This window comes from Puntigrus tetrazona, chromosome 7, assembly GCF_018831695.1.
Source record: "Puntigrus tetrazona isolate hp1 chromosome 7, ASM1883169v1, whole genome shotgun sequence".
NCBI lineage: Eukaryota > Metazoa > Chordata > Actinopteri > Cypriniformes > Cyprinidae > Puntigrus > Puntigrus tetrazona.
The window spans coordinates 6,136,773-6,159,760 of NC_056705.1; the positions used below are offsets into that span (position 1 = coordinate 6,136,773).

General features: G+C 44.1%; 1 protein-coding gene across 1 annotated transcript in view; it reads right to left on the reverse strand.

Moving 5' to 3' along the window:
* LOC122349004 overlaps positions 1-22,988 on the reverse strand; it is a 495,348-nt gene that overhangs the window by 462,962 nt on the left and 9,398 nt on the right. The gene's annotated exons all lie outside the window — the stretch shown is intronic.

A 22,988-nucleotide genomic window follows, 5' to 3' on the forward strand; every position in this document is an offset into this window, starting at 1 on the left:
ATGGTGGCCGCAACCGGGGGGCGGCTGCCACTAGACAGACTATGTCACACTGGGTGAGAGATGCTATGGGTTAGACTGATTAAGGGTTGAGGAGCATGACGGGTAAAACAGCTGGAGACCTTGATTACCATCAATAGCCTTTTCAGCGAACCAGTCCGCAGAACGCGATGACTGTAGAGCAGTTCCTCTTGATGCCCAGTTTCCTTGAAGATAGGTGAAGAAATATGTAATACAACATGTAATATGGCCAGGATGCTCCTACTGTGAAGTGTGTAAAAATGTAGCACTGACACTGGTGGGTCATTTTTGGGGTTATTTTTTAAATGTTGGGTAGTTTTTCGATGTGCAACTTATATATAACAATTTATATACTTTATCTATAAAGTCTTCACTGCTATGCAGCATACAGCGGATGACATACCAAGCAGCTGAATGCATGCCACCTTAGTTTCCATAATTTTTTTCCTCAAAAAAACAGTATGTTTTGCTAAAATGGGATTAGCAGAGTTGATTACACTTTAATTACCGTTTAACGTTTCATTTGCAATTTCAAAAGAATTGTTTAAATGTTAAACACTGTTGAAACAACTTTTATAAATGAGATTTGTTATAGCACTGGCCAATTGCTTCCATTGTCCAAGTTTCTTTGGATAAAAGTGTCTGCTAAATTGATAAATGTAAACGTGAGGTATTTTGCAAAAAAAAAAAAAAATACAATTAAATACTTTCTTACCGTCTGTTCCATTGGCTGTTTCTTGAATGGATAAAAACCCTGTGTGAACAACAAGATTCAAATGAACTTCAGAGATTTTTTAAATGAAATGTTCATTTGAATTATACTGTAGATGAGAACATCTCTTCTGAAGTTAACCCTTTTATTATGTTCGGGTCGAGCTGAAAATAACGCGTTATTGCATTGATCTCAAACTTAATGGCTTTGGTCACAATGTGTATAAGTACTTCTGAATGTATTTTTTTCTTTTTCAAATTGTGATCATTTATTTCACCTAAAAATTACCAGTCAGAAAAATTATATTTCTGGCCATTTTTGAGACCCACTTCTTGAATCAAGTATACACTGTTTTACTGTACGAATAAATGCAGTCTTTCAATTATTTTAAAACTTTAGAAAATAGTATCCTACTTGGAAAATAGTGTGTGAGTGTATTTATAGAGCTGCTGTGATTATTATTATCATTTTTATCTTATCTTATGAGCAGCTAGCAAGTAATATTTAGTGTGTGTGTGTGTGAATAAGAGAGAGAGAGAGAGAGAGAGGAAGAGAGATATTGCAGGCTGTTCAGTAGACTAAATGGATCTGTCTAATAAATTCATGCAAATTTTCATCAACACATGGCGTGTAAAATAACAAAATCACGCAAAATATTCAGATAAATTTCATGTAATTGCGGAGCTTGAAAGCCACATTGATTCAAGGATTTTTTTGTTTTATAAAGTTCTTTATAAACCTCTTCAATAAATAGTTCAGTAAAGCCATGAAAGAAGTGAATTTGTGTGGATTATGTAAATCTAAGGCGAAACCCCTGTACAATCACTAGCAGGCTGTCATGATTCTTAAACACAGGTGCAGATAATCAAATCATTTACATACACAAATGAGCAAAGACTCAACACTAGATTTTTTATAGAACTAAGGAAAGAAACGTCTCAGGTTACAAATGTAACCATGGTTCCTCCATGGAGACTCTGCGTCACAAACGCTTTGGGAACCGTTCTGAACCACGTTCTGAACCACGTGTGAAATCTGTTCAATGGAGGGGAGAGACGTCATGGACGATATGACGTCGCCGACCAGGAAGTATAAAGTCAAGCTCTGCGATGCCGGCACCAGCCTCTGTAGTGAAGTAAGCTCCGGCAGGGGTGCGGGAAGTATGGCATCGGGACGCAGCGTCACGTTCCCTAGAGGAACCATGGTTACATTCGTAACCTGAGACGTTCCTCTTCAGGAACTCGAGCTGCGTCACAAACGCTTTGGGAACGAGATGCCCACGCCGCCATAATTCCAAGGCCCTGCCTGAAAAGGGGTCCTCAGACCACCCATCAAGATAAGACTGAGGAGCCAGGGGCGGCCCTCAAGTCTAGATTGTAGAACCGGGCAAAAGTGGAGGGCGTGGACCACCCTGCCGCGTTGCAGATGTCCCCGAGGGGCACGCCGCTAAGATAGGCCTTAGAGGCCGCCATACCCCTGGTTGAATGCGCTCTGACCCCGAGAGGGCATGGGAGTGCAGAGGCCTCATAGGCCAGGTGGATAGCCTCAACTATCCACCTGCTAATAGTGCGCTTGGCAGTAGTGCCACCCCTATTCGTCGGACCAAAACAAATGAGTAATTGGTCCGACCTCCGCAGAGACGCAGTTGGACTGGACACATGCAGATGGACTTCTGCTGGTCTGGATCCTGGAAGGGGGGAGGACAGAAGGCCTGAAGTACGATCGGCTGCGGTGTAACAGAGGGCACTTTAGGTGTATAACCCACTCGTGGGTATACAAAAGCCTTGGACATGCCCAGGGCAAAGTCCAAGTAAGTAGGGGCCACTGAGAAGGCCTGCAGATCTCCCACATTCCGAAGAGAGGTGATGGCGAGGAGAAATGCTGTCTTATAAGATAAGACAGGTAAGGGAACCTCTTGAGGGCTCAAGGGTGCCTTACACAGAGCCTCTAACACCACAACCAAATCCCAGGGGGGAACTCTGGTCCGCACTGGAGGTCTCAGCCTCAGCACACCGTGGAGGAATCGTGTAACTAATGGGTGTCTGCCCACTGAGTGGCCACCAATAGGGTCATGATATGCAGATATGACTGGCACGTAGACCTTTAGGGTGGAGTGGTTAACCCGGTGGAGAATGTTGCCTGGAGGAACTCCAGCACTGAACCTACTGGGCAGGTAACTGGGTTCAAGTGGCGGTCTCCACACCAGGAAGTGAACATTCCTCACCTCCTGGCATACCCGCTCCTCATAGAGGGAGCTCTGGATTGGAGGATGGTCTCAACAACCTCAGCTGAAAGACCAGAGGCTATGAGTTGTGCCCCGTCAGGGGCCACACCCATAGCTTCAATAACTCCGGGCGAGGGTGAACTATTGTTCCCCCCGCCTAAGAGAGTAGATCCGGCCTCATGGGGATCTCCCACGGATGACCGTCTACTAGGCCGATGAGGTCCGCGAACCATACTCGGCCCGGCCAGAACGGGGCTACCAGCAGTAGTCTGATTCCGTCCTGGCGCACTCTTGCCAGAACTCCTGGGCGCACGGCAATCAGAGGAAATGCGTACAGGCGACGCCTTGGCCACGCCTGTGACATGGCATCCACTCCCAGGGGAGCTGGATAAACTAGAGAGAACCAGAGGGGACATTGTGCATTCCCTCGAGAAGCAAAGAGGTCCACCTCTGCCTGGTAAAATCTCGCCCAGATCTGCTTCACCCCATCCATTCCCCCGGCCTCAACCCCTGTCTCGACAGGGTGTCGGCTCCCGTATTGAGATGCCCAGGGATGTAGGTCGCTCTCAGCGAGCAGATTTTGTCCTGGGACCACACAAGGATCTGGTGCGCCAGCTTGTTCAAGGGGCACGAACGCAATCCTCCCTGGTGGTTGATGTAAGAGACCACCGCTGTGTTGTCGGTGTGCACCAACACATGGTGACATTCTCAGGTCTAGGAGGAAGTGCTTCATAGCACGAAATACAGCTAACATCTCTAGCAGATTGATATGCCACCTCTGGTGGTGATCGCTCCACAGACCGTGGGCCGGGCGCCCATTCAACACTGCGCCCCAACCGGTTAGGGATGAATCCGTCGCAAGGGAGGCATCCGTCGCAAGGGAGGTGCGGCCACATAGAGCTCCTAACCTTGGGCCCTGATTCAGGAACCAAGTTTTCCTCCACAGGTCTAAGGCCCGAACTGCGCGGCGTGACACTTTGATTTTGCGGAGTGGGTTTCCCCTCGGGGAGAGCCCTTGGTCCTGAGCCACCACTGTAGGGGTCTCATGTACAGCAGGCCAAAAGGTATCACGTTGGACGCAGCTGCCATCAGGCCCAGCAGTCTCTGATACTGCTTGACAGTGAATGACTGGCCTTCCCTGACTCTCTCGACTGACCTGAGGATCGACTGCACACGAGCAGGAGACAAACGTGCCCACATCGTGGTCGAATCCCACACCACGCCTAGGTATGTGGGACGCAATACACTCCTTCTTGGCGTTCAGTCTCAAACCCAACTCCCCAATGTGAGACAGAACAACATCTCGATGTTGAACTGCCATCTGCTCTGATTGAGCTAATATCAACCAATCGTCAATATAATTGAGTATGTGGATGCCCTGGAGTCTCAGTGGAGCCAGAGCTACATCCATACACTTCGTAAATGTGCGAGGTGAGAGTGCTAGGCCGAACGGAAGTACTCGATATTGGTATGCTACGCCCTCGAAAGCGAACCTCAGAAACTTCCTGTGTTGAGGAAGGATGGATATATGGAAGTATGCGTCTTTCAGATCTATGTTGACAAACCAGTCCTCGGATCTGATTTGAGTCACCACATGCTTGATGGTAAGCATTTTGAACTTCAGTCTGTTGACTGAGCGGTTCAAGACCCTCAGATCTATGATGGGACGCAACTCCCCGTCCTTCTTCGGAACAATGAAATAGCGGCTGTAAAACCCAGATTCCACAGCATGAGGAGGGATCACCTCGATGGCCTCCTTCCTGAGCAGGGATTCTACTTCCTGTTCCATCACCAGAGCCTGCTGGGGGCCGACTACTGTCGTTGTGACTCCCCTGAATGTCGGTGGTGGAAAACCGAATTTGTTTGTTGCTGACCTCTAGTGTGTGAGATACAGGTAACTCGGTGGCCTGAAGCGGCTGACCGGCAGGCAGACGCCGGGCTAGCTGTAAACGGGACCCCCGCAGGGGTGGCGCGTTCCCCGGCCGTGACGCACCCTTGGGCAGAGACAGCGGAGTAACTCCCTGAGGGCCCTGAGGAGGAATGGGTGCCGACTGACAAGGCATAGACTGATCCTCCCCAGGAGGGGCAGCCCTCAGAAGCCCTGGACCACTTATATCAGGGTTTCTTGGCCGAGGACCCGGAAGTCCACGGCCCCTGCTGTTTTTAAGGGGGGAACGAGAGGCGACGCTCTGTTTCTGCACTCGCCTGTATGAGGAGCTGGCACGCGGTGGGGGCATCTCTCATCCCGATGCCCCCTGAGATCAACGCGGGAGGAAACTTTTGCACGCCGCTGCCTGTTTACGGGCCTCCTGGTACCTATCGACGACCTCATTGACGGAGTCGCCGAATAGGCCAGAAGGCTGCAGGGAGAGCCCTCCTGGAGCGGAGTGTTCGCAGCGGTAGCTGCAAACAATGCGGGCAATCAGTCCCCTCAAGGGTTGACGCCGCGTGCTCCGCTCCCAGGCACGCCACGCACAAGCTGTGTGTGCCCCCACCCGTGATGTAACGAGGGCAGGGATCAGCACACCGCTTGAAACGCGGCGGATCACCATAATATTTTCTCTTCGACTTTCTCTTTAACCCCTGATTATCAGCCATATCACTTTTGCAAATATTTAAGCTGGACAAACAGACGATAAATAGACAGACAATATAACATGTAGCGCTTACTAAACAGCAGAAAGCTGGTGCCGGCAACGCAGAGCGTGAGTTTATACTTTCTGGTCGGCAACGTCATCTCATCCATGACGTCGCTCCTCTCCATTGGACAGATTTCACACGTGGTTCAGAACGGCTCATGCCGAAGGCGTTCCCAAAGTGTTTGTGACGCAGCTTGAGTTCCTGAAGAGGAACTTTTCTAGAAATGCGGTAACAAATGTAGCAAAATATGCATGATGACAAAATTAAGAATGACAAACAACCATGAAAAAACTGAAGACTAAAGGAACACCATATCTGATATAGAATACTTTGTTTGATGCTACATCTTGCTGTAAATTTGCACTAAAGCACAAGAAACTGAACTAGAAAACAGTCACATCTCTGAACATCTGATAAAATAGCAGAGGCGTGTATTTTGTACTTTACCCAGAGAGATCCACAGACACTCGTAGAGCTTCTTCATGACGGACTAAAGGTGTCTTTCTTTCTTTGAGGATGGAGAGTGAGAAGGATATTTTTATAGAGGATGATCTGTGTAAATGTTCATCACATGACCCACCTCATCTCTCCTCCCTTTCATCTCAATCACATTCCCATTCACCGCTTTCTCTCTGCCTTCTTAAAAATGTAAGATTATTTCAAATGAAGAAGTACTTCTGAAATGGCATAAAATGTGTTGCCGCAAAATGACTCTTCACCATAATGTTAAAATGCAGTTTAACTGATATTTACACACATATTATTTAAAAAAATAAAAAATAAAATAAATAAATATATATATATATATATATATATAGCAAATATATATATAGCCACAAGGCTATATATATCTGACTTTCCAATGTCAACATATATATATATATATATATATATATATATATATATATATATATATATATATTGTGACACGGGTAAAGAAACACACGGCAAGCGAGAGCTCAAATAAATGCCCCGGAGGGTGGATTTATTGGTGTCAACCACAGTAATAGAGAAATACGGACGATGACGGGTATCCAAGGGCAGGTGCGTGGTATGGCAGTGGTTTCTGGTTCTCTCGTGCAAGGGTAGAGTGAAGTGGATCAGAGCTGTGGGGTGGTGGCCGATCGTTCACACGCTGCTGTCTGTAAAAAGATAGACAAGGGAGAACAGACGTTACTGCTTGCTCTTTTGTGGAGTTCATACTCGCCCTTCTAGGGCACCTTGTGGCCTTTTTAAAGCCAAGGGGGAATGGCTTGCAGCTGTGAGCGATCGGCCGGTGATGAGTGGATCCAGGTGCTCCGTGTCGCTTGCCAGGGCGACGCTGACGGTTGTTTGGGACGCTCGTCACACTCCCCCCCCTAAGCGTCGTCCTGGTCCTGTAATGATATGAGACAGTAGGGGAGAAACAGGGGTGGGTGGGGAGTGATCCCTGACAGACCTGCGAAAGCTGCCCAGATCCAAGAGAGGCAGTCAGCATTGGCGTTCGCCGCTCCAGCTCGGTGACGCACAACAAAGTGGAAGTCCTGGAGTGCCAGAAACCAGCGAGTTACCCTGGGGTTGGTTTCTTTGGCCCGGGCCATCCACTGTAGTGGAGCGTGGTCGGTGACCAGCGTGAACTTGCGGCCAAGAAGGTAGTATCGCAGCTCCAGGACTGCCCACTTGACGGCCAGGGCCTCCTTCTCCACTGCGGCATAATTTCTCTCGGCTGCGGTCAGCTTTCGGCTGATGTAAAGAACCGGATGCTCCTCTCCCTCTTGGATCTGTGAAAGGACCGCTCCCAGCTGATTCCGAAAAGCACATAGGGGATCATGAGGTCCCAGTCTCTCCGGTCTTCTGCCACCACCCGCCCTAACATCTGTTTCAGGGTTTGGTTAAATCTTTCGACTAACCCATCGGTCTGGGGATGGTAGACCGTAGTACGCATTTGCTTGACTTTCAGCAGCCGGCAGAGGTCAGCCATTAGCCGAGACATGAAGGGGGTACCCTGGTCGGTCAGAATCTCGCTGAGTATTCCGACCCAGCTGAAGAGGAGGAAGAGCTCCTTTGAGATCGCCTTGGCAGTGGCCTTCCTCAATGGTACGGCTTCGGGATACCGGGTGGCGTAGTCAACTATGACTAGAATGTGTTCGTAACCCCGAGCGGACTTTGGCAGAGGCCCCACCAGATCCATCCCGATGCTCTCAAAGGGTACCCCTATTATGGGCAGTGGTATAAGTGGACTGGGGGGAGGTGTCCATGGCGTGGTGAGTTGGCAGGTCGGGCACGCCTGGCAGAACAGCTTCACATCGGCCTCCAGGCCAGGCCAGTGGAACCTATCGCGGATCCGCTGACAGGTGTTCTGTACGCCCAGATGTCCTGCCATTGGGTGCGTGTGTGCAAGCTCGAGAATGGCCTCAGTCTTCGACCGTGGCACTACTAACAGCAGTTTCACCTCCCCCCGATGCAGTACCGCAGGCCGTTCTTGACAACAAAATGCGGGAGAGGATGGGGCCCAGGCCGCACTTCCTGGTCTTCAATTTGACACACTTGCGGCCAACAGTGCTTCAAACGATCATCTTCTTTCTGAGCTTTTGCAAATGAGCCTCCCCCGGTAACCTGCTGAAACACATCATAGAAAAGGTTAGAGTTTTGGGAAGAGGACTCACCATCTCTCCCGCTGTCGGAGGCCAGGAGCGTTGGCTGCGTTGGTCCTTTCCGTCTGGGAAGTGGCCGCGAGCAGCTGGTCGAACCCCGGCCAGTCTCGGCCGAGTAGGACGGGAACTGGCAGATCTTTCAGCACGCCTACCTCCACGGGCCAAGTTCCTGAGGCAGCCGTTAGGTTGACTCGTCTTGCCGGTACTTGTCGTGTGTCGCCGTGCACACAGGTAATGGGGATGAAGCACTTCGACTCGGGACGGGGGGCTAGGATGTCAGCTCGGACCAGCGTGACGCCACTACCAGAGTCCAGGAGGGCCTTGTACGGTTTCCCGTTGATCCTTACTACCGTTTTCGGGGCTCCTCGGGGAGTACAACCAGCCATCCAGGTGCGTGTCGGGGGTGCCGGGTCTTCCGTAGGCATAGGCTCGTCGATGTTAGAGGGGACCGCTGGCCTGTCTACTGGTCTTGGGGTATCCTCTGGCGCGCGTCGCTCCTGGACCACCCTCCGGTGAAACGGCGGCGCTCGCTCCCCAGTCTCTCGATGTTGGCCTGCATCCGCCAGCTCTACCACTTCAACCACCTCCGCAACTGTTGTGGGGTTTCTCATCCGGACCGCCTGCCGATGGGACCGGGGCAGGGCTCGGAGGAAGCGATCCACAACTACCCGCTCTGCTACCTGTCCAACCGAGTCCCCTCTAGTAATCAATGGTGCACTAGACGGGTAAGTTCGGCTGCTTGGGCTCGTAGTGGTGTGCGGGGATTATATTCCCAGGAGTGGAACTGCTGGGCAGCAGATATGGGAGAAAGCCCCAGGCGTGAAAAAATTTCCCGTCGTAGCGTGTCATAATTCCGAATTGATTATAAAGTACTGTTACTGACCTACAAGGCTCTAAATGGTTTAGCCCCCATTTATCTGACCAGCCTTCTGTCAAGCTACAACCCGTCACGCTCTTTAAGATCTCAAAACTCAGGGCTCCTGGTAGTTCCTCGTATAGCAAAGTCTACTAAAGGTGGTCGAGCGTTTTCACATTTGGCACCCAAACTCTGGAATAACCTTCCTGCAAATGTTTGGGGATCAGACACACTCTCTCAGTTTAAGTCTAGGCTAAAGACATATCTTTTTAGCAAAGCATACTCGTAAAGATTAACATAAACCTATGCTACAGTACATTGTGATTCCCAATAGTATGAATGGCCGCTACTCTAATTATCCTTTTGTCTCCACCTCGGGATGTACATCCCGAGGCATCTAGTTACCGAGCCTCTCCAGTGGACCCAGTGAGGAGATGACCTTCCTGCGATGACGTCGAGGAAAACTCAACCTTCTGTCTGGACTAATTCTATCTTAAACTTTCTGCATTGTAATTCATCCTGCTGTTTTGTAACGCATCCTGCTGTGTAGTGACTTGCTTTTGTCTGTGGAATGATTTGCTTTTGTTATGTAATAATTTGCTTTTGTGAAGCTGCTTTGGAACAATAGCCATTGTAAAAAGCGCTATACAAATAAACTTGAATTGAATTGAATTGAATAATTCTCCGCCTCTTCCCTTGGAAGCGAATAATACGCGCGCTGTGCTTCTCCCGTCAGTAGCGGTATTAGAATCCGCGCCCACTCCTCTGGGGGCCATCCTTCCGTGGTTGCCGTGGCTTCAAACATTTGGACGTAAGCCTTGACGTCGTCACTAGCTGACATCTTAGGAAGCAAGCGGGTAGCATGGGTGCGCGGGTCCGGCAGTGGAACATGCTGGGCAGCCGCGGTCCTGAGGGCAGCGAGCTCCCGCTCTGTCTCGCCCTGTCGATTTGCCAGGTGCTTGAAGATCTGTTGCTGCCGGATACTGACTTCTGTGAGAGACTTCAACAGTTCCTCCATGGTGGGGGAGGAGCGCTCCGCCGGCCGGTGAACTGTGGGGGGGGTTGTCAACCACAGTAATAGTGAAATATGGACGATGACGGGTCTCCGAGGGCAGGTGCGTGGTGTGGCAAATTCAGGCGCCTGGAAGCAGCAGTCGGAACAAACCACACGAGTGAAATCAAATCTGGTGTATTCAGAATGCAGCTTAACACAGAGAGAAAAACATCAGCTTATATAGCCCTTATGGGGCGTTGACCTCTATTGCATAGCTGGACATGCTTCAACTGCCCACTACGGAGAGGACAAAAGACAACTCCATATACGGGGTGAAGATTCACAAAACTAGCAGACTAGAGACAAAGCAAGTCTATATATGGAATGAAAGACTACAGAGTTAGCAGAGAAACCTGAAACTATACCTGCAGGGCGAAAAGGGACTAGAACAATTGTCTTACTTTGCTCACACACACACACAGTAATAGGGGATTAATTCTCTCAATTACGACCAATGCTTTCAATGTCTAAAGCAGAAATATTAATGTGTTTATGACCTCGAGGTTAGATTATTGTAATGCTTTATTGGGTGGTTGCACACTTAATAAACAGACTTCAGCTAGTCCAAAACGCAGCAGCGAGAGTCCTTACTAGAACTAGGAAGTATGATCATATTAGCTCGGTTCTGTCAACACTGCACTGGCTCCCTATCAAACATCGAATAGATTTTAAAATCTTATTAATTACCTATAAAGCCCTGAATGGTTTAGCTCCTCAATACTTGAGCGAGCTCTTATCACATTATAGTCCTGCACGTCCGCTGTGTTCTTAATACTCTGGCCATTTGATAATACTTAGAATATCAAAATCAACTGCGGGCGGCAGATCCTTTTCCTATCTAGCACCTAAACATCTTTTTAACTTAGCCTACACAAAACAACCCAACAAAGGATTTTTAGGCTGCATTACTTAGATTTGCTGGAACCGGGAACACTACTCCTAAAATATGATGTACTTGTGACATCGTAAAACGAATGGCATCTACGCTAATATTAATCCTGTCTCTTTCTCAATCTGTTTTCACAGTTTGTATCCAGACTAGATGGTGGATCAGCACACAGAGATTATGTTCAACAGAGACCAGAACACCTAGATGCGCCCCGTGGACAGATCACCAGATCCTGATGCGCACACACACGCACGCACGCACGCACACACACACACACACACACACACACACACACACACACACACACACACACACACACACACACACACACACACACACACACACACACACACACACACACACTCACACTCACACTCACTCACTCACTCACTCACTCACTCACTCACTCACTCACTCACTAAGTCATTTACACTATCTGACACAGCTGCGTTTAAAACTGAACTGGAAGTTAAGTGCTGGGGAGAACTGACCCCAACTGAGTCTGGTTTCTCACAAGGTTTTTTTTCTCCATTCTGTATGGATGGGGTTTTGTTTCCTTGCCACTGTCGCCTCTGGCTTGCTTTGTTGGGGACACAACTTGTAGTGATTATCGTCAAATTGATTACATAGACCGTCTCTGCATTTAATAAGAAATTGTTCACTCTCATCATTATACATCCCTGTCATTGTACTCTTCTACGTTATACTGTACAGTGCTTTGATGCAACCTGTGCTGTTAAAAGCGCTATACACACTAATTTCTCTGTATTCACGTCACTTTAAGACGATGCACTACATCCCAAAAATATCTAATTTGTACAATTGCATGTTTAAAATATCTTCTTTGCACAAAATGTCTCTTCATGTACAGTATTTATTTAAAGTTCTTTACAGTCTCAATATAGTAAAGTCGGGGGCACTAGTGAGCACCACATGGAATAGTCGTAGATTGTCAAGCTCTCCTCCATTTCTTTAAATTAGTCGGTTATTTCCATAATTTTCAGGTTTCTTCAGCGCTATTATTTTGGACACTTCTTGGAGCAAGTTTACAAAATGTCTAAGCCGAAAACAGTCAAGGGGAAAAAGATGGATAAAGCTCTGAACGAGGCGCCTGCTCCGTCACCCTCGGAGTCAGCCGAACAGGCTACGGCAATCTCGGGAATGAGTTGTGGAGTAGACGCAGAGTCTACCAGTATTCTGTTGGCAATACAGAATATGAGCAAAACGATGACAGACCGGTTTGATCTTTTGGAGGCATCTTTGGCATCTACACAAGCAACTTTAGTGTCTCTCGGAGATAGAATCACGGAGGTGGAAAATGCTGCAGCCGATTATGATCGCCGTCTTTCACTCGTCGAGCAGAAGTGGCTCAAAATACAGCCAGAGAATACATCCCTTTGTGAGAAATTAATTGATTTGGAGGCTCGCTCCAGGCGACAAAACATTAAAATCGTCGGCTTACCTGAGAAGATAGAAAACGGGCGGCCCACGGAATTTTTTGACGGAGTTTATTCCTGATCTGCTGGGCGCTAGTAACTTTTCTAAACCACTTGAGGTGGATCAGGCTCATCGGCTGGGGAGGCAGTCACCTGTAGAAAACGCTCGGCCGCGTGTGATGATAGCCAAGATTCATCACTTTAAAATGAAGGAAAAAATACTTCAGCTGGCTCGTCAACAGTTCCCTCTTCGTTATAAGGAAAGGCCGATACACATTTTTCTGGATCTTCCCGCCGAAATAATGAAACAGCACCAGGCATTTCAGGATGTCAGGAAACAACTCCGAGATGCCGGGGTGAGGAGCGGGTTCATTTACCCTGCAAGACTGCGCGTTTCGCACGGTACCACTGATGAGGTGTTTTCCTCTCCTGAGGAAGCGGTGACCTTTATTGGAACGCTGTCTCAAAACAGCTAAAGACATATCAATCAATCAATCATTTTTATTTATATAGCGCTTTTAACAACACAGCTTGCATCAAAGCACTGTACAGTATAATGACAGGGATGTATAATGACGAGAGTGACCAATTTCTTATTAAATGCAGAGACGGTCTCTGTAGTCAATTCAACGATAATCACTAGAAGTTAAGTGTCCCCAACCAAGCAAGCCAGAGGCGACAGCGGCAAGGAAACAAAACCCCATGCATACAGAATGGAGAAAAAAAAACCTTGGGAGAAACCAGACTCAGTTGGGGTCAGTTCTCCTCTGACCGGACGCCCAGCACTTAACTTCCAGTTCAATTTTAAACGCAGCTGTGTCAGGTAGTGTAAATGACTTAGTGTGTGCATGTGCGTGTGTGCATCAGGATCTGGTGATTGGTCCACGGGGCGCATCTAGGTGTTCTGGTCTCTGATGAACATAATCTCTGGGTGCTGATCCACCATCTAGTCTGGATACAACAGATTGAGAAAGAGACAGGACTAATATTAGCGTAGATGCCATTCTTTTTACAATGTCACAAGTACATCGTATTGTAGGAGTAGTGTTCCTGGTTCCAGCAAATCTAAGTAATGCAGCCTAAAAATCTTTTAACGGATTTGAATAATAAAAGGTGTGTTGGTGTGTTATGTGTAGGCTAAGTTAAAAAGATGTGTCTTTAATCTAGATTTAAACTGGCAGAGTGTGTCTGCTTCCCGAACAGAGTTAGGGAGATTGTTCCAGAGTTTAGGTGCTAGATAGGAAAATGATCTGCCGCCCGCAGTTGATTTTGATATTTTGATATGACATATGTTGATATCCTTTGTCTGGGTATGTAGGTGACTTTTCTCGCAACAGCGCTATTTAGACTGGAACATTTAGATGACCGTTTGTTTTGTTTTTGAGTTCTTTACATGAGCATGGAGTGGGAGCTACACGACCGAAGTTCCACTGTTCCGATGGTCCGGCAACCCCTTAGTGATTTTTTGGGATGTATATTCTCACTTTGTTTGGAAAAGTGGGATGGGGGTTGGGGGGTAATGTTCTTTTTTGGTTATTATTTTTCTCTTAATTCTTTTTACTTCAAATGTTTTAAAAGGGCGGCAGGCATGTACACTGTTCAATTTTATTTGTGGTATGACTTCTAGTTTACCTTCTAAGGGCAACAGCATTACTTTTACCAGCTGGAACGTGCAAGGTATGGGTCATGTGGTTAAGCGTGCTAAAGTATTTTCACATCTGAAATCCTTGTCTGCAGATGTTATATATTTACAGGAAACACATATTAGGCCCACAAATGAGAAGATGCTCAAATGCAGCTGGGCAGGCCATATTTTTCAGTCCGTGTTTTCCAGTAAGGCTAGAGGAGTTGCAATTTTAATTGGCAAGACAGTTCCATTCCGACATATTTCTACCCTGAGTGACCCAAATGGTCGATATATTTTGGTAACGGGTTATATTTATTCTTTTCATGTCACACTTCTAAATGTCTATGGGCCCAATTTTGACGATCCATCTTTCTTCACCAAAATATTTAACCTATTGTCTGATTTTACTGATTCACATGTAATTATAGGTGGGGATTTTAATTGTGTGCTTGACAACATTTTGGACAGGTCAACACAGGTAAGCCAGTTGCCTTCTGCCTCCATGGTTTTGAATGACCTAATGTCCTCCATGAACCTGGTCGATATATGGAGGCTGCTACATCCCTCAGGTAGAGACTACGCTTTTTTTTTTTTTAAGTCTTTTTCCAGAATCGATTATTTTTTATTAGACTCTAAACTTATATCAAATGTGGTCGCCTCAGATTATCACAACATTTTAATCTCTGATCACGCACCAACTTCAGTTATTTTTAATTTTGGCCATAAGACTAAACCATATTGCTGGCGTTTTCGTCCTGCTTTACTCTCTGATGCGACATTTACCCAGTTTATATTTAACAAGATATCAGAATTTTTAGAGATTAATGATAATGCTGAAGTCACTGATTCCATCCTTTGGGAAACCCTTAAGGTGGTGATTAGGGGCCATATTATTTCTTTTGAGTCCTCAGCCAGGCGAGACAAACGTAGGCGTCTCCTAGAAATAGAAGAAGAACTATCTAATTTAGAGCCCTCTTATAGAAACTCTTCTAACCCTTCTACACTACAAGCCATTCTAAAATTGAAATATGAATATAATACTATTTTATCTGAGCAGTTATGGGATCAGCTGTTAAGAGTGAGACAAAAATACTTTGAGCTGGGAGATAAGCCTCATAAATTGTCTCGACAACTGAGAGGTTTACAAGCCAATAAATCTATACACAAAATTAAATCAAAATCAGGTGATGTAATTGTTGATCCAAAAGGAATAAATGATTGTTTTAAACAATATTATGAAGAATTGTATTCATCAAAGGCAGGGGGAAATGTTTCTGATTGGCTAAGCTCTGTGAATCTTCCTAAGCTGAGTGACGCTGCCTCTGAGGCCCTGAATTCTGATGTTACGTCCCAAGAGATTGTTGATGCTATAAAGTCCTTTCCCAATGGCAAAGCAGCGGGACCTGATGGTTTCGGTATTGAATTATATAAAAAATATTCTGAGAAGCTGGCCCCCCTTCTATTGAGAATGGCCCTACATGCTAAACGTTTTAGAGGGATTTGGGTTTGGGAGTCGTTTTGTGTCATGGATTAAAACATTATATGCCCATCCATCCTCTTCTGTTCACAAAAATCAGGAAAAATCGAAGCCATTTTTACTACATCGTGGCACACGACAGGGGTGTCCCCTCAGCCCTTTACTTTTTGCAGTAGCAATTGAACCCCTTGCGATTAGTATTAGAAATCATCCATCTATCAAACCTGTAAGACTGGGGAATGTGGACCACTACATCTCATTGTATGCTGATGATATTGCCCTCTTTTTGTCTGATCCTGAACAGTCAGTCCCAATATTATTGGACCTTATAAAATCTTTTGGTACAGTCTCAGGATACACAATTAATTGGCAAAAGAGTGAATTTATGTCTTTAAATGCTAATCTTGATACAGAATTTTTAGAAAATCTCCCTTTCAAAATTACAGATAAACTTAAATATCTAAACTCAAAAATCCCAAATTAATTTTTAAATTGAATTTCTTACAGAAATTGGAAAAATCGGACATTAGTAAATGGAGGACTCTTCCTCTCTCTATGGTAGGTCGTATAAATGCTGTTAAAATGTTGTCTCTGCCTAGATATCTATTTCAAAATTTACCTATTTTTTGGACAAAAGCCTTTTTCAAATCATTAGATTCAGTAATTTTACCCTTTATTTGGAGTTTCAAAGCTCACAGAATATCAAAAAAACATTTACAGAAGCCTAGAGAGATGGGTGGGCTGGGGCTGCCTTGCTTTTTACACTATTACTGGGCAGCAAATGCAAGAGCTCTCGTTTTGAGAATTATAGTATGGAAATCTGATACCCCCCCCTGGATTGCAATTGAAAAAAGTAGTGTTGGGAACAGTTCCCTCCCAGCGCTTCTTTTCTCAGCCCTTGGACTGCTTCCACCTGTAAAGGTGGATAATCTTATTGTCTCGAACTGCCTGAAAATATGGCACCAAATAAAGAAGAATTGTAAATTGCCTGATACTGCAGTCTTTTCCCCGGTGCATCGCAACCATGCATTTCCTCCCTCCTTATTGGATTCAACATTCGGCATATGGAGGCAGAATGGCATTGTTACTTTGGAGGACCTGTATATAAATAAACATTTTGCATCTTTTTCCCAATTAGCAGACAAATTTTCTCTCCCTAAAACACACTTCTTTCGGTACTTGCAGATTAGGAACTATGTACACCATGCAGTGCCTAATTTTGAAACTCTCCCAGAGGAAAGAAGAATTTATAGGCTGATGTTAGTCTCGCCTGATTCCAAACATTTGGTTTCTGACTTTGTAAATGCACTTTCTAATGAAAGTAGGGTAAATTGGGTATAGAAATAGGACCTGAAATCTGGGAGGAGAGCCTTAGCAGGATTCGCTCTTGCTCCATTAACTCTAGGCATCAGTTAATTCAATTTAAAGTGATGCACAGATTACATTATTCAAAGTCTAAACTGCACAGAATTTCCCCCACTATTTCTTCTACATGTGATCGGTGTAAGTCTGCAGAAGGCTCTCTTACCCATCTTTTCTGGACTTGTCCTAAGCTCTATAATTTCTGGTGTGACATTTTCAAATGGTTTTCTGAAATGTATAGTTTTGTGTTGGAGCCTGACCCAGAGATTGCACTATTCGGACATTCTCTTTCTTTAATGGACCATAATGACTCTGTACAAAACACTGTTATTTATGAAATGATTATTGCTAAGAGTATAATTCTACGACTTTGGAAGTCCGAGGATATCCCTCAGTTCAAGACTTGGTTAAGCTCTCTTACAGGAATACTGCACATGGAAAGAGTTCGGTTTGGAATTGCAGGCAACATAGATACATTTTATAACATATGACAGCCATTTTTGGATCATCTTGCTCAATTTAATTTTTAAGAGGAGGGGAGGGGTTTCTTGTCTTTTTGTTTTTGTTGTAAAATTAAAATTCTAATAAAAATACTATTTATATATATGTATATATATATACACTAAATAGTATGTCACAATCCCGCATAGAGAAGGTCTGCGATTCTGTGTGAACCTCCAGTATGGTGAATGACGTCAAATAGATTCCAACATGGTTGCCGCATCTTTGAGCCTGGAACGGTTCAACAGGGCATCTATTGAATTGGGTCTGTCTTGTTCTCATTATCCCCATCGGTCTTATTATATGCATTAAAAGGAAGGACAGCTCTCCCTCCCGGTCATCCTCTTCCAAGAACACCTCCTTCCCTCCAGTTAATGGAGACATGTGTGTGTAACCATCTAAACAGCCTCAGGATCCCTGCCTGTTGAGGTTGGATCGGTGAAGGATCTCCCCGTGCCCATTCTGCTGGGAAGAGACTGACCGTGCTTTGACTGTCTGCTGATCACCGCCATACAGCCTGCCAGCCTAGAGGGCTGTTTCCAGAAAAGCGATCTGGAACAGGAGCCCGCTGCCAACTGGTTCTTCTCGCCTCTGATAGTGAGACAGATGGTGAATCCCCCTCAACTGATTTTAACTTGTTCTTCCAACAGGTGAAGGGGCTTGATTTGAGCCCAGCGAAGATGGTCAGCTGTGGCACAAGTGCGTGTAATGGATGGCAAGGAAACGTTTACTGGTGCCCAAGTCAAAGACAGAAATGGTGTTGAGCCAATCTCCTAGCAGGACATCTCTGCTGTCTGCTAAACGACCTGAGAAAGTTGCTAAATGGAAGAGTTGATTCAACGACAGTTATGATGATCCAGAATTTCCTAAGTGTGCTAATTCAGACAAAGTTTCCACAGACCCTAGTAGATGGTTAAAAAAAGGTTCATGATTTATTTATAGAACCAGCTTTACTGACAAGCATTACATCTCGCATGCAACGATTATTGTGCAGCCCTACAAAATATATATATAGATCTGGTTTAAAGTGTCACAAAATATAATATAGTCACTCTAAAGTACGAGGGCCAGATCTAGGTCATGTCGAATAAATAATAAAGAGTCATGGAAAGGGGCAGGGGCCACATTGGGGCCAGAGGAAATTGTTTGTGTCTGTCTTCAGTGTGTGGGCCAGTTTTAGGTCGAAATTGGGTCAGAACTTAAAGGTGCTGTATGTAGGACCAACAGCGAGTAGTTGGACCAGGTATTGCAGTCCAAATGCAAAATATTGGAGAGATTTTTTTTTCACCGCTACTAATACAGACCTGCCAACCTATACTCATTTTGACTTCAAAGCAACGATTTGTTATTCTAAACTATGCAAAAACCTGGTGGCACCTTTGTGCATGCACAGCAATGAAAGAGGACTTTGACCAATCAGAGCGCTGGGTTCATTCCTTATCTAGCAAGCGGAGGACCATATAGACGGTACTTCCACCTTCTTAAGGTGTAGAAAGTTAAGTTGATGTGATGGTTTTGATATAAACGAGCTGTGAATAGAATTAAAGCATGCAGTTGGATTGATATAGTTGCACTAGATCTGGACGTTTTTGAATGACAACGATTCGGTCGTGTCTAATAAACCTTTGGACAATTGGTTGAATCCATGCCGAACTATTTTTGGACATTCTCATAACCAAACAGTCCTATAAAAAGACTACCAAAATGGATCAAAAGTCAAAGCACAATATTTATATAACAATAAAGAAGTGTATTGACAAACTTAAGTGCTTGCACTTTATACAATACAAATTATTTCAAAGAAGCTTTGCGGAAATCAGTTAGCATTTTCAGTTTTATGAATCCGTAGTTTCAATTTTCACAATTTCATTGTGACCAACATTGAAGACTGGAGAATATCCCAGCAGGTAAAATGAAGAACGTCAAAGCTGATCTGAAGTTTAGGTTTCCCCATCATCATCATCTCTTTCTTGCAGCACATTGAGCTGTAAATAAAAGTTCATAAAATGCAATTTTATCTGTAATATGCAGATTGTAATAATTTTACAGCTATTTCCTTTGTTTTTCAGTGTTTGTGTGAATAAACTCACCTGGTGAAGAGTCCTTTCGCATCACTTCCTTTTTGGGCGGTTGAGTCCACTGCAGCGTCACGTCAGAAAACCCTCGTTCCTCCAGAGCAGACCGAAGCTGAAACGAGCAGATCTCTTAAAACTGCTATCGGTGCACATAGATTTCTGCATGTTTCCGTCTCTCACCTGGGACAGGAGCTGGGCTATCATTGCAGGTTCAGACAGACTAGAACTGGACTTCAGATTCAACTTCACAAACGTTTTCTTCAGAACAGGACCTAAAAGAGTGACACAAGAGCGAGCATACATGGACGAAAGGGAGAAGAAAATGCTAAATGCAAATCATGAAAACAAACAAAATGTATTGTGACTAAAATATCTTTAGCAATTTAGTGAAAAGTCTTAAGATTACGTAGATGCAATGTGAGGTTGTGTAACGATGAAAAACTACGATAACAAAAAGGTTCAGGGGGCACGGTTTAGTGTCAAAAACAAATGCATTTTTTGTGGTGACTGTTGAGAGCATCCAACTCTCGAACATTTTACATTTGACATTTTTAAACGATAGTTTTAATTCAAATAATATTATTAATGGTCCCCATTGCAAGCTTGTTTGCTCTGACCTTCTCCATAGACCTCCACCTCACACAGAGTAAGACACTTTAAATCTCCAGGAATGAACAGATTGACGTATCGACCCTCCATATTGTTACATGTGAAGGTGGAGGAAGCACCAGCTGGAATACTAGAAATCACAGCACATCTAAAGAGAGAAACCTCATTCAGACTTTATATGTGTTTCAGGGGTTGTTTATGGATATGAAGTCACTGAAAGAGGATCTCACATGGGGTTGTTGTTGCCGTCGTTCTCCAAAGAGTTTCCGATGTGAATCTCAGCTCCGTTTATTCGTTCTGGACAGCAGTCTAGTCTGTTTGTGACGACGACTCTATTAACTCTGTACACAGAGCCCAGATCAAGCCTCCACCATGGGTTAGTCTGACTATAGGTTGAGGAACATGCTGGCCACGAAAGTGCGAAACCAGGATTAAAGTCAATGGCTTGTTCAGCGTACCAGACGGTATCTGTTGATGACTGCGTGACCGTTTTATCTGTTGCCAAGTTACCTGTAAGTTACACAGCATCAAGAAATGGTTTTAGTCAACTTATGTTATACTCTTTCAACGTGTGGTAGTTTTCTTCAATCTAGGAAAGTGAAACAGAACAATGTTTCAACGCCAGTTATAAGCAGAAAACAGAAGACACATAAGAACTGCAAACAATATGCATTACTCTACACTTCAACGAAAATCTTTTTTTGAACAGTCTAAAGAAAATAAAGAAATGCACTTAAAGGGTTTATATATAAATTTTTTTTAATTCTGTCATTATTTAGCCCTCATGCATTCTAAACCGGTTAGATCTTCATTCATCTTCGGGCACAAAACATTAAGATTCTTTATAGAATTTTCAAAGACTGCATTGTGACTGAAAAGCTTCAAATCCCATAAACGTCTAAAATGATAGTTCTTCTCTAAATACATCAGTTTGACAGCTTGGGTATGAGTGTGAAATTGCTGACTTTAATCTGTCCAATCTGGCAACCATGTGCCCCCAGACTTAGGCAAGGCAAGGACCTTCTGCACCTACTCCTGGGCTTTATCTGCTATTCCCAATTTAAGGACCCTTTGGTGCTCCAGGAGATCAGCATCCTCCAGCGCTTTGTGTAAAAGGCTGTCAAAACGGATTCCTGTGTTATTCCCAGAACAACAGTGGATGAAGTCACTATCACTGGACCTTGCTTGACCAGAGAGAACATAGCTATCACTTATCCAAAGGTTGCAGTTTTTTGTTATTTTTCTTCTTAGTTCTTTGATGCATAATAAGGGTTTTCACCTGTATTCTTTCAGAGTAGCAACAGTTTATCTTTCCAGATAACGTAGCTCTGATTGCTCTTGCATTTTATGCATCTTATGCACTTTCTTTCTATTTCATTCATGGTATTCGTTTGGTAGATGTTGATTACGCTTGTCTATCTTTTGTTAATAAAATCTGTTTTATCACACTTGTGTGTTCATACAAGTCTGATATCCCACCAATCCTTCTTTTTGTGACACATGGAGGATAGACTAGATAAATTACACATGATTTCCAGGAGATCCTTAAAGTTCCTCTTCTAAACAAAAATGCTATGATGCAAAACCTGTCAGGTTGCCGGTCAATCAAGCCCCCTCGTCAATTGTCTAAATATGGGCCTTATTCTGCCAAATTGTGCATTTCCTTTTTCCACTTCATAGTAATATGCAGGCACCGTCTGAATATATGTTACTGTAAGTCTGTAATGAAATAAGAACAGCTCCAAAAAGCCAAATTCTCCTTAATTTACCTGTAAAAGTCACGTAGACTCCCACTTCACAGAGAGTAAGAATCATTGAAAGTCCACGAATATCCACAATAACATAGCGCCCCGTCAACTCCAGCACACACGAGTAGCTGGAGGTAGCTCCTCCTGGAATTGAAGAAACTGTGGCACATCTGGAGAAAAATAAGAGTCAGTTGCTCTTTTAAAATGTATTATATATACTGTATATATATTTTTTTTTCTTTTGCAGACAAGCTATATTCGTAATTAGCATTATCGCATATAGAAAAGAAAGTTTTGTTTGTTTCCTGCGTGATGCTTCAGAGAGAAATAGTGTCTCGCGACCAAGGGAACCTCATTTAGCACTTGACCTATATGCCAAAATAGCACATGTATGTCTAGGAGATGTCTGTTAAAGACTGCTTGATCTACATCTGCTGTTTACACACAGCTGACAGACTTACTGAACCGCAAGTTTACACTAGAAATGTTTTGTAATGTATAGAATAAAAATAATAATTAGATTAAGAAAATGTATGGTTTGTACACTGCAAAAAATGACCATGATTTTAACAGAAAACAAGCAAAACAGTAAAAACATGTTAAATAGTTAACGGTAAATTTCTGTAAAATTTACAGGGAAAAAACTCATTTATGTTCCCAAAATTGTTTGAATTTAGTTTTTTTCTCATCGGTTATGTTTATTATGGTTATATGTTACATCTAATTTCGTTAAATCAATGTTAATTGTATATTTCAGTTTAGTTTCCATCACCATAATGGTGTTTAGTGTTTGTGTGAATGGCACCGAGCACCTTCTATATATGTTACTATTTAAAGGTTGCTTGTGATGGGCTTTGGTTTATCATGTGACTAATCACCACAAGCACTTCTTTTCTATGTATTTCAAAAGTACACAACAGATTTCAGCACTTTAATAGGTTGGTATATTAACGGTATGAAATTACGGTATTTTTTTTAATAGAATTCTGGCAACTACAGCTGCCAGTTGTTCACCATAAATTTTACAGATTTTTACAGTGTATATCTATACAAAATTGTATAAATATATATAGTGCAAAAATGATAAAACGATGGACCAGACCAATCTGTAGCTATCTATAAGAATG